The sequence below is a fragment of the Xiphophorus couchianus genome, chromosome 17 (assembly GCF_001444195.1).
Source record: "Xiphophorus couchianus chromosome 17, X_couchianus-1.0, whole genome shotgun sequence".
Taxonomy (NCBI): Eukaryota; Metazoa; Chordata; class Actinopteri; order Cyprinodontiformes; family Poeciliidae; genus Xiphophorus; species Xiphophorus couchianus.
In genome coordinates, this window is record NC_040244.1 from 14,480,940 (window position 1) to 14,491,905 (window position 10,966).

Sequence of the window (10,966 nt, forward strand, 5' to 3'; positions counted from 1 at the left end):
TAAATTCTACAAATCAATTATGATTATGTGATTAACTTACACATTTGGTTAGAGGACTTGATCAAGACATGAGGCTTAAAGTTTAGGACTTGGACTGGACATGTTAGGTCTGCAGGCTTGTGTGTAGGACAGTGGCTGTGTTTGTGTGTAACTTCCAATCAGAAGCAGCTTAACTGGTTCAAGGAGGAAGATACCAGATTGCTTTCCCACCTAGTAGAGTAAACAGGCGCTCCTGAGCTCACCTTTAACTATTTACAAATCACACCTTTAACTATTCCAGTGTGTTTTCGCTTCCTGGACTAGTCTTGTACCCTCATCTTTATCAACTCTTGCCTATAGTTAAGCAGCAATGGCCAAATGAGGCTTAAAGCCCTTTGATTTGCCCAAAGGTTCATTACTTGGTGCTTCTTCATTGCTCACCAGTGACATCTAGTGCTGAACTGAAACTGTGACAGCCTTGCCACTCAAATAAATCATACTTCAAAAATATGACAACATGGCAGTGTATGCAAAATTGTAGGGTCCATGGAATCATATTTAACTAAAATGATTGGCACAGAAATGTCCTGCTAAAATATTGACCATCAGCTGTGGTTGTCCTTAATTTTGTGGACTGAAGACGTTTGATGTTTGTGTCTTGACAGTGACGTGTTTGTTGGGGCAGAGATGGTTTGCTTTGTGTTTGTTACTTCCTTTCTGGAAAAACTAGAATTTGTCTAACTTCTATTTTTCTAGGACTTCTAGTTCTGATTGATTAACAGGTATGCAGAAAATTTCACTCTTCCAGTGGCTGTTAGTCTGTTTCCGCTGCTTGAGGGGGGGGGCGTGTGTGTGGCTAAAAACTCTTAGCCAACATTTTTTGTTGGCTTCCTTTCAGCCACCGCTGATGAATGAAACTCTTCTCGAATGCTGCTATCGCTGCTGTTGAGAAGCAGCGATCGCAGCTTCTGTTGCGATAGCAGCAGAAGCTGCTCCCCGCTGTCATCACCTCCTCGGACAGCGGGGAGGTGATGAGGCCCCGTCAGCCGGTTAGATCCTGAAAACGCGAAAAAAATAAAACAAAATAAAATAAAATACCAGTGCGACCCCGACTAGGCTGCGGATAGGGCCCTCAACCTGTCTTAGGACTGTGGGACGTTTAAGAGTTTTAGCCAACATGACTCTTCCTTGTCCTAACTTTGGACAAGACTTGTGATTTAGAGGTCTTCCACTTGAGATTCCAACTGAGATGTAATTGGAAAGACTTGACTCTTACTTCTGATTTGAGAAGCGGTTGGTTGGTTTCACCTCTGCCTTACTGCTCACTGCAATTTGCAACTGTGTTGCTTAGTGGCTGCAAAAAACCGCACTGTGACTGAAAACAGGATGGATTTGAGGAGCGCCGTGTCGAACTGGGCCAACAGCTCCTCTGACACTGCAAACCTCTTACAGGGAAAACGACTTCTGCTGATCCTTTTGTCGTGACACTTCAAGTCACAGAAGATGAAAACTCAGCGTGTGTGGAATGACAAGAATTTCCACAAACATGTTTGTAGACTTGTCTTAGTTGCTACACAAGCATTGCAGAGAGACAGTAACTCAGCTCTGCATTGTTTTCAAAATCGATAGTCATTGACCTGGATGCTTTTTTGATTTTCTTTTAACACAGAGCCAGATCGAGTTGTCACTGCTACTGGGAGGCCAAGCTTTAAGGAAACGTTTTCCTCTGAAGTACGGATGGCTCGTTCTGTTGTTGGCTGTTGTTGTCTTATGGATCATGTTTAGCAATCCCAACGTCGCTGATCACATAGCCGGTAAATTAGCACAGGTGAGTATTTGTCATCTTTCAAACATGAACTTCAACTTCGTCAGCATTATAGGCTGGTAAAAGTACAGCTTTCAAGTTCAATGAACCAAGTTTATTTGTGTCGCACATTTCAGCAACAAGACAGTTTAAAGTGCTTTACATCATGAAAACACAAAAATACAAAGTCATAAAAGACACCAGAAAAAAAAATAAATAAATTATTAAGCAGCTTTTCTATCCAATTATGAATTGGTTAATCAAAAGCCTTACCAAATTAACCCTACACTGTATTATGTTTTATTTATTGTAAGAATTATGGATAGAAAATGTGGTTAATACAACAATCGTTAGCTGCAGCCCTAGTTCATTTAGTTATGGGTGCTTTTTGACTGATAACTCCCAATCTTTGGGAAAGCTTCTGGACCGGAAAAGTATCAAAACCCAAATGGGAAAAAGAAGGAATTGTTGGGTTTTCAAACAAAATATTCAGTTATAGTTTTATGCTAATGCAGGGTCACCTCAATATATAATTGAGGAAGCTATCATAATTAATCAGTAATTTGTAAAGAAACTATGATTTTATGGCACTTGATTTGTTCAATCTCTAAACTTTATTCTCTAGTTGAAGAACAAAGTCCCGACCACTGAGGCTCTGATTCCACCCACCAGAACTCTGAAACGTCCCACTGAGCCTCCTAAGCCAACCAGTTTCTGCTCCTTCCACTCTGTGTTACCTGAAGACGCTCTTGAGTTGGAATTTTTAAAGAACTACATCACCTGGCCTGAAACCACCATCTGTCCCAGCCAACTTCTGTCTGAATGACACCAGTCATCCCGCTCACAGCACGTTCACCATTCTTCCACGTGACGGAGGGGGAAGTTGGCATGTTGGTGATCAGCTGGAGGTTTTGATCAAATTAATGACTTTCTTGGTCGCCCCAAGAAATCTGGCGGAGACGTCCTGTTGCTCGGCTGCACAACCGAACTGTTCAGGCAGGCGTGGTGGGGAAAGTCTTTGATCATCGCAACGGTTCCTACACGCTGTATTCTCTTTACTATGGAAGGAAGCGCACAGGTTGAGGTATAGACTGAATGTTTTTCTCTAAATGAGCAAATAGTGTGACCTAGATAAGATCTCCTTTGTTACTTTCTCCTAAATAAGCTTTTGTGTCGCGAGTTCTGGATATCGAGGACCTGAAAGCTCAGAGTAGGAGGGTAATGTGTTAGATCCATTTTTTAAATTTGGCCTGAGTTTAATCTGCCTGTTTTTACCACAATGTTTATACACAAACCTTTTTTCCTCTTGTTGTCTATCATGCAGTCAGAAATTTGAAAGGTGGTGACTGATGTGAAAAAGGAGAAACTTACTTTTTGAAATATTTGACCTGTTTGACCCAGGAGTGTCTGATGAAGTTTACCACAGCCAAACCAAACGTTGCTGTTTCTCTTGACAACCAGGCTATAAAAAAACGTTTCTTGAGTATTGGGAAGTATAGTCAAACCTTCAGTATTTCTGAGGTACATTAGGAAATTGAATAAAAGTGAGTCTAATTATAGATAAAAAAACAGCTAGGAAAGAGCAGGACATTAAAGATAGCTCAGGGAGAACTGATTAATGCAATAAACATAGCAGAAATTAAACAGCTCAACCATTTACTAAGGTTGAGCTGAAAGAGAAAGGAAAATAAGAGACAGAACATAAACTTCAACAGAAATGACACAAAAACAAAAGGAGCAAAGACAACATGGCAAACTACAGTAACTGGATCATTAAACTAAAATGAAGCCCCAATTAACACATAGTCAAATAATGTACAGTACAAAGTCCCAAGATAAGCATGACGTTCTTGAACTCATTTTGTTTCTCCACAAAACAAGCAGAGTGCAACTTAGAGCAATAAATACACAATATCACCACAGTATATTGTTCATAACCTTTACAAAGACTGCTTCTACAAACATTTGTAAAATATTTAGTCTCTCTCAAGAATCAGTGGTTTCCAGTGTGGTACCGTGAAATGTTATGACCTGTCCAGTAAGTCCAGTTGGGAAATTTCCTTGCTACTAAATATTCGACAGTCAACTGATAGTGAGGTTGTATCAAGGTGGAAGTTATGGGGAGCAAAAGCAACTCTGGCACAAAGAGCTAAGCATGTAAAATTACAGATTTAAGCTGATGCTAAGGCATGTAGTGACCAAAGGTGGCCAATGTCCTGCAGAATCAATGGCTATAGACTTTCAGACTTAATGTTGTGTTCAGATTTGCTGAAGAACAGAGAATAGAGTATCATGGAATGGGGTTCCTCATCCTACATCTGTAAGTGCAATACAAGGTACTAGGTACACAATACAGCAGTGGAGAGATGTTTTCTGAAATAATAAATATAGCATCATTGTTTAACAATCCAATGCAATATGGGTTTACTATTTGCCAGTAAACCCATACGGCAACTGCATTGTACGAAATGGAACATTGGGAGGAGACAAGATTGCCTTTTTCCAGCCTGGGACTGACCCTTGCTTGAACCTGTATCCTCTGCTGTATCCTCTGCTTCACTGGCAGAGAAGCTCAATCACTTCTTCACCTGTTTTGAGACTAAATCACCAGCGAGCCCCTACTGCAGGCAAAATCCCTCCACAGCCAGACCATCACAGTACAGGCACAGAAGTGTGAATTACCTTGAGGGCAGTGAACTCCTGGAAATCTGCTAGATCAGATGGTGTAAGAGACTGTGCAGACCAGTAAGTTGGGGTTTTACCAGCATCTTCAATCAGTCCCTCATCCGGTGCTCCGTCCCACCATGCTTAAAGTCCTCCACCATCAGCCCTCTGCCATACAAGAACATTAGCAGTCTCAATGACTTCCTGTCAGTGACACTATCATCACAAAGTGTTTTGAAAAACTGGTTCAGAGTCACACTACTTCTCATCTGCCACCCAAATTGTACCCTCACCAGTTTGCATGCAGAGCCAACTGGTCTACAGAAGATGCTATCGCTACCACTATGCACACCACATTGGCACATGTGTAACATCAAAGGAGCTACATGAGGCTGGTCTACCTGGACTTCAGATTAGCTTTTAACACCATCATTCCAAGCATACTGGTGAGGAAACTGGGGCACCTGGGTCTCCCCCACAACATGTCCAGCTGGATCATGGACTTCCTGGCAGACCACTGCCAGAGGATGAGAGTAGGATCCCACCTGTCCTCAGCAGTGAGCACCAGCAAGGCTCTCCACAAGGCTGTGTGTCCCATGAGTTTAGCTTCACCCACCCAAACAAAATCATAAAGTTTGCTGATGATGCCACAGGGGAATGGAGGTGGAACGACTGTCTGGTGCACCACCAACAACTTCCATTTGAACACCTCCACCTCCACGAACTGGTTGTCAACTTCAGGAGGTGTAAACTAGACATTCAACCCAAAGTCATAAATGGGGACAGTCGGGAGAGGGTGTCAAATTTCAAGTTCCTGGGCACCAACATCAGTGAAGACCTGACCTGGAACTCTAACTCCACTTCAGTCCTGAAAAAAGGACAACAGAGACTGTACTTGCTGAGGATTCTCAGGAAGAACAACCTGAGAACTGAGTTCTTGGTGTCCTTCTATCGCTGCTCTGTGGAGAACCACAGTGGGATGAGAACCACATCCCACTGTGGTTCTCCAGCTCCACTGCGGCAGAGAGGAAGCAGCTCCACAGGGTCATAAACACCACCCAGAGACTGATTGGCTGCCTTCTTCCATGTCTGGAGGAGATCTACAGGACTCAATGCGTCCAGAGAGCCTGCAGTATCACCAAGGACCCCTCACACCCCGGCCACCACCTCTTCAAACTCCTGCCCCTGAGGGCAATAAAGTCCTTAGGGGCACTACAAAACAGTTTCTACCCAAGAACTGTTGTTGCCCTTAACACAGATAATCCTTCTAAAACCTTATTTATTTATTTTTTCCTTGACATCCCAGTTGTTCTGCTTCTACTATATTTTTTATATTTATTGAGATAAACTTATTTATTGTTTTCTTATTCATTTATTTGACTTGCCTCCAAGAGTTGCAATTTTTAATATGTCATTGTGCTTTCTTCATGTACAATGACAATAAAAGAAATTCTGATTCTGATGAACTTAATAAATGTCCCGAGAGGAATCACTCAACTACAACACCAAAGGAAGATCACTGATCATACAAGCCGTTTGGATTAAGAATCAGATGTCACTCAATTTGTATTTGAAGGCAAACAAGTAAATATCTTTGGCAATATAGTACTATGTCACATTTACCAGTGAGATTTTCCAGTCCTGAACCAGAGAAGTGATATATTATTCCAGTTCATTTGCTATGAGAAGTTTTTCTGTAATAGATACTATCTATCTTACACAAATAAAAGCGTAGTATTTTGGGGTTTTACATATATTTAAATTTTACTTCACAAGAGAAATTGTATTGTGAGGTTTCTTGTCGTTTTCAAAAAGGTGACCCTGGTCCACTCCAGTGAGGCAGTCACAGTCCTAGAGAGAGTCAACCTGGAAAAGCCTGGCAGGATTTTTTTTCAAAGCCTCTTCCGCTCAGGCTCAGTCACTGAGGATGCCAATTGTAACGTGTGCCTTAAGGCTCCCCCGGAGCAGCTGTGCAACTTCACTGACACCCACACCGGTGAGCCCTGGTTCTGCTACAAGCCAAAGACGCTCAAATGTGAACACAGGGTCTCCCACGCTTTCAAAGGTTTGGTACCGCATCCAACAGGCAACGAGGCCAAGCTCTTTCAAAGGTAAAAGTAACAATTAGTTTATATTCAGCTCTTTTCTATTGCATGACAAATGTCCTAAAGCTTTTTATGTCTCTTTGCCCACTAGCTGTGGGAGGTGTGTGCAGTAAGACTTTAGTGGAGTTGACTGTTGTTCACAGACTTCAGAAGCAGACATGTATTTACTTAAAAAACTGACATCTTTTCATCTTTCAGGTGTTTTTTTTGGCTTTGGTTTGTTTTGGTTTTTGTATCTTTTTGTTGTTGATGACATTGAATCATCAACAAGTTGATGATGGTGCAGGAGTTTATAATTCAGAAGTGACCAACAAACTAAAATGTTGCCGAACCAGAAAAACTTACCATCAACATTCAAGATAAACAAAACTGTGTGAAATACTTTTAAAATGTCCCCAATAAGACAAAAAGGAAGACAATATTTGTTTCTTGTTACTATTTCAGATAATTTTATTTCATTTTTTTCAATGTAGCCTATCTGGTAGGGTAGCACTAAGACTTGCTGTCTGACTGCCGCAATGAAGCCGAACAGATTTACTTTCAAAAGTGAAGCATTAAGGCTTTCACTATTATGCTCCACTTGATATTTATATCAACAAAACTTTATTGGTAACTGCTTTGGGTTTATCTAAAAAGTAATAGACACAGAGTCAAAAGGAAAATGGAGAAAAAAACGTATCTGCAGTAATCTGTCCGGATAACAGCATCAGAGAGTCTGGCCTTGAAAACCTGAACAAGCTAATAAGAAGGCTAGCTCTGTTCTAGAGACATGGAGCCTGATGGACCTGTTGTGGAAAATAGATTAGACACACAATGAACAAGTACAACGATAATCTATACTTCGATTACAAGTAATGCAATGTGACTGACCTGAATTGAAGTCAATTGAATGAAAGTAAAGAAAATGTGCCATTCAGTAAGAACGCACATTGGAATTAGCAGTTAAAATTTGTTTTGATTTTAGTAACGAGTCTTTCATACAGTTTCTTTGCTCTTGTTACAGTGGTGTCAACTTGAAAGTTTCCATTCCATCTTCAGGATCCTCCAAAATCACCATTTTACCAAAACTAAAAGGTAAAAGTTGCTATATTGTCATAAATGTGTTACAATGAATCATTGATTGCCTGACATACATGGAAAAAATGTAATCAGTTATTCTATGTGTGGCTTTCTCAAAACAACTTTGTCCAATGGCATTTTATAATTTACATGATGTGTTTGGACTTTATTTCAGATACATAAAACTGAGTTAAATGTGGTTGCATAACATGTAACACATTCATTTAGAAAGACATGCATTTTACTTGAATAAACCGTAAAATATTGATTTGCTATGAAACTACGATAATGTAGAACAGCTGTTTGTTCTGCTCAAGTTACTATCATAAAACACAATCATTAAATATCATTTGTTTTTTCCTCCAGTTCCCAATGAAACAGTCCCTGTTAACATGTCAGGTAAAGTTGCTGTTTGTATAATTGGGTAAAAGTTTAATATCCACAAAGGTGTTTCTGTAAAGTAATGCTGGCATTCACTTTCTATGTCTTAACATCATTTTGGTTTTCTTTTCTTTTTGTTCTTCTGAATCTCCCCTCATCTAGAAGCCATGAGAGGAGCTGGTCCTGCTGGTTATTACTACCAGGGTGCTTGGCGAGCACTAGACGGCACCACAGTCCATCAGTTTAACAACGCCACAGCAATCAGCCAGTGTCTGAAAGGGAAGGTTCTCCATCTGTATGGAGACTCCACCGTCAGGCAGTGGATTGAATTCTTAATAGCTAAAGTTCCAGGTAGATACTCAGTAGAAATGTTTGACAACAATTCAAATTGGTTCCTTCTGACTTGTTCTCTGTTAAACTTTCAGATCTCAAGAAGTTTGACCTGAAAACCCCCCCAAAAACTGGGCCCCTTATGGCCTTAGATTATAAAAACAACATTTTATTGACGTTCCGCTGCCACGGCCCTCCCCTCCGTGCTCCTCCATTGCCGGTCAGCCAGTTCCACTTTGTTGCCAACGAACTGGACAGCGTGGTTGGAGGAACAAACACTGTAGTCATTTTTGGCGTCTGGGCACACTTTGGCGTTTACCCTGTGGAGGTCTACATTCGACGTCTGCTGAGCATAAGGAGGGCAGTGGTGCGGCTGTTGACCAGAGCTCCAGATACTCTGGTTATCATCAGGACTGGTAATCCCAAAAAGCTGACGCTACGTGAGTCACTGACCACTGACGATTACTACGCATTGCAACGAGACAAGATACTCAGAGCAATATTCAAAGAAGTTAATGTCCGACTGCTGGACGCCTGGGAGATGACCCAGGCTCACTACCTTCCACATGACCTCCACCCACCTCAGCCCATAATTAAGAATATGATAGATGTTATTTTGTCCCACATATGCTCCCAGAGGTGAAATTTACAGACACATGGAAGAAGTAGAAGACTGTAGATCTGTGTGGTAGATCTGGTAACTATTGGTGATTGGTAACACATACTTACTGTTTGACTTTTGATACAAACAAATCCAGCTGTACGGATTTGTTTGTATCTAGATGAGGGGAAAAAATATTAACAAAAAGAAGCAGATGCAGGGTTTGTGTTTTATGGGAAATGTAAGGACACTTTATGGTGTCTCAAAGCTTTTGTTCCATTAAATATTCAATAAAAGAACATAACCATAACTATCTAATCTCTGAACAGTCAACATCCTATTTTATCTCAAACGTCTTTTCTCAAGCCTGTTGCCTCTAAGACTTTTTCACAACTTAATGTATTTTGATGTAAATCAATGTAGAGCTCTGCATTAATATGCTCATGTATGCTCGCTATGCTAGCTTAGATCTTGTCAGTTATGTTCTGTGTGGTGTTTTTCAAGAAATTGTCATGATTTGCAGTGTGAGGTGGTGACGCAGACGCAGTGAACCCAGTAGCTGAGAGGAATGATGATGATGATGATGATGATTTAATTAACAAACAATGCACACATAATCCAAAATCCAGGCGGCACAGCTGAGCAGAAAGGCTAAGGTTCAACACTGGTAGCAACTGGCAAACTAATAGACATCTAGCAACAGACTAGCTCAGACAGCTAAACGGCAAGACAGATCAAACAGACTGGTACGACAGAGACACAGGTGGCATTAAATACACAGAGGGTAATCACGGAACTAGACACACCTGGGAACAATCAAGAGGTACAGGAAAACACAGAGACTCAAGACACAGAAATCCAAAATAAGCACAGAGAGAAAACTCAAATCAACACGGAGAAAACCCAATCTTGACAGAAATGACTCAAATGACATGGTGATCACGGCGCAACACAGTTCTGAAAGTAATGGAGACATGGAGGAAACATTGACATAAACATTTGATATATAAATGACTCAAAAAATAATGAGTCAAAGTAATATAGTGAGTTGTGCAGCTAATGTTAACAATAAGAACATTTATATCTGTTTATTTTTTTGCATGTTAATTAAAAAGAACATTAAATTAGTTAGTTATTAGTGTAATCTGCACTCAGCACTAGTAACATTATTTCCATTACTACAATAGAACGATTCTCTCTGAGTTTTATGTGTGCAGGTCCAGTTCTATGTTTTCATCCTACACTGCAAAGTCAGTGCATCCAAGATGCTATAATCACATTTCTACATTAATACAGTTGTTTAAATGATTAGTTTTTTATTGATATGACATTTCTCTTGAATGACTGTAAAAACAAGTTTTCCAGCTTTTTAACAAATAACTGAATTAGCACAATAATCCAGTTTCTTTTTCTTGTTAATATTGTATTTATTATATTTTCAATTTATAGGCTTTCATTAGTTTTGGTACATTTTTACTGCAAAACATCAGCGTGAATTTTTTAATGATTTAGAATTTTAGACCCACCTTTCAATAAGACAATATAAATTCTACAAATCAATTATGATTATGTGATTAACTTACACATTTGGTTAGAGGACTTGATCAAGACATGAGGCTTAAAGTTTAGGACTTGGACTGGACATGTTAGGTCTGCAGGCTTGTGTGTAGGACAGTGGCTGTGTTTGTGTGTAACTTCCAATCAGAAGCAGCTTAACTGGTTCAAGGAGGAAGATACCAGATTGCTTTCCCACCTAGTAGAGTAAACAGGCGCTCCTGAGCTCACCTTTAACTATTTACAAATCACACCTTTAACTATTCCAGTGTGTTTTCGCTTCCTGGACTAGTCTTGTACCCTCATCTTTATCAACTCTTGCCTATAGTTAAGCAGCAATGGCCAAATGAGGCTTTAAAGCCCTTTGATTTGCCCAAAGGTTCATTACTTGGTGCTTCCTTCATTGCTCACCAGTGACATCTAGTGCTGAACTGAAACTGTGACAGCCTTGCCACTCAAATAAATCATACTTCAAAAATATGACAACAT

The 10,966-nt window shown here is 40.2% G+C and overlaps 1 pseudogene; it reads left to right on the plus strand.

Moving 5' to 3' along the window:
• The first annotated feature begins 1,653 nt into the window (after nucleotides 1–1,653).
• LOC114160742 (NXPE family member 3-like) lies at nucleotides 1,654–9,445 on the plus strand (annotated as a pseudogene).
• The last annotated feature ends 1,521 nt before the right edge of the window (nucleotides 9,446–10,966 follow it).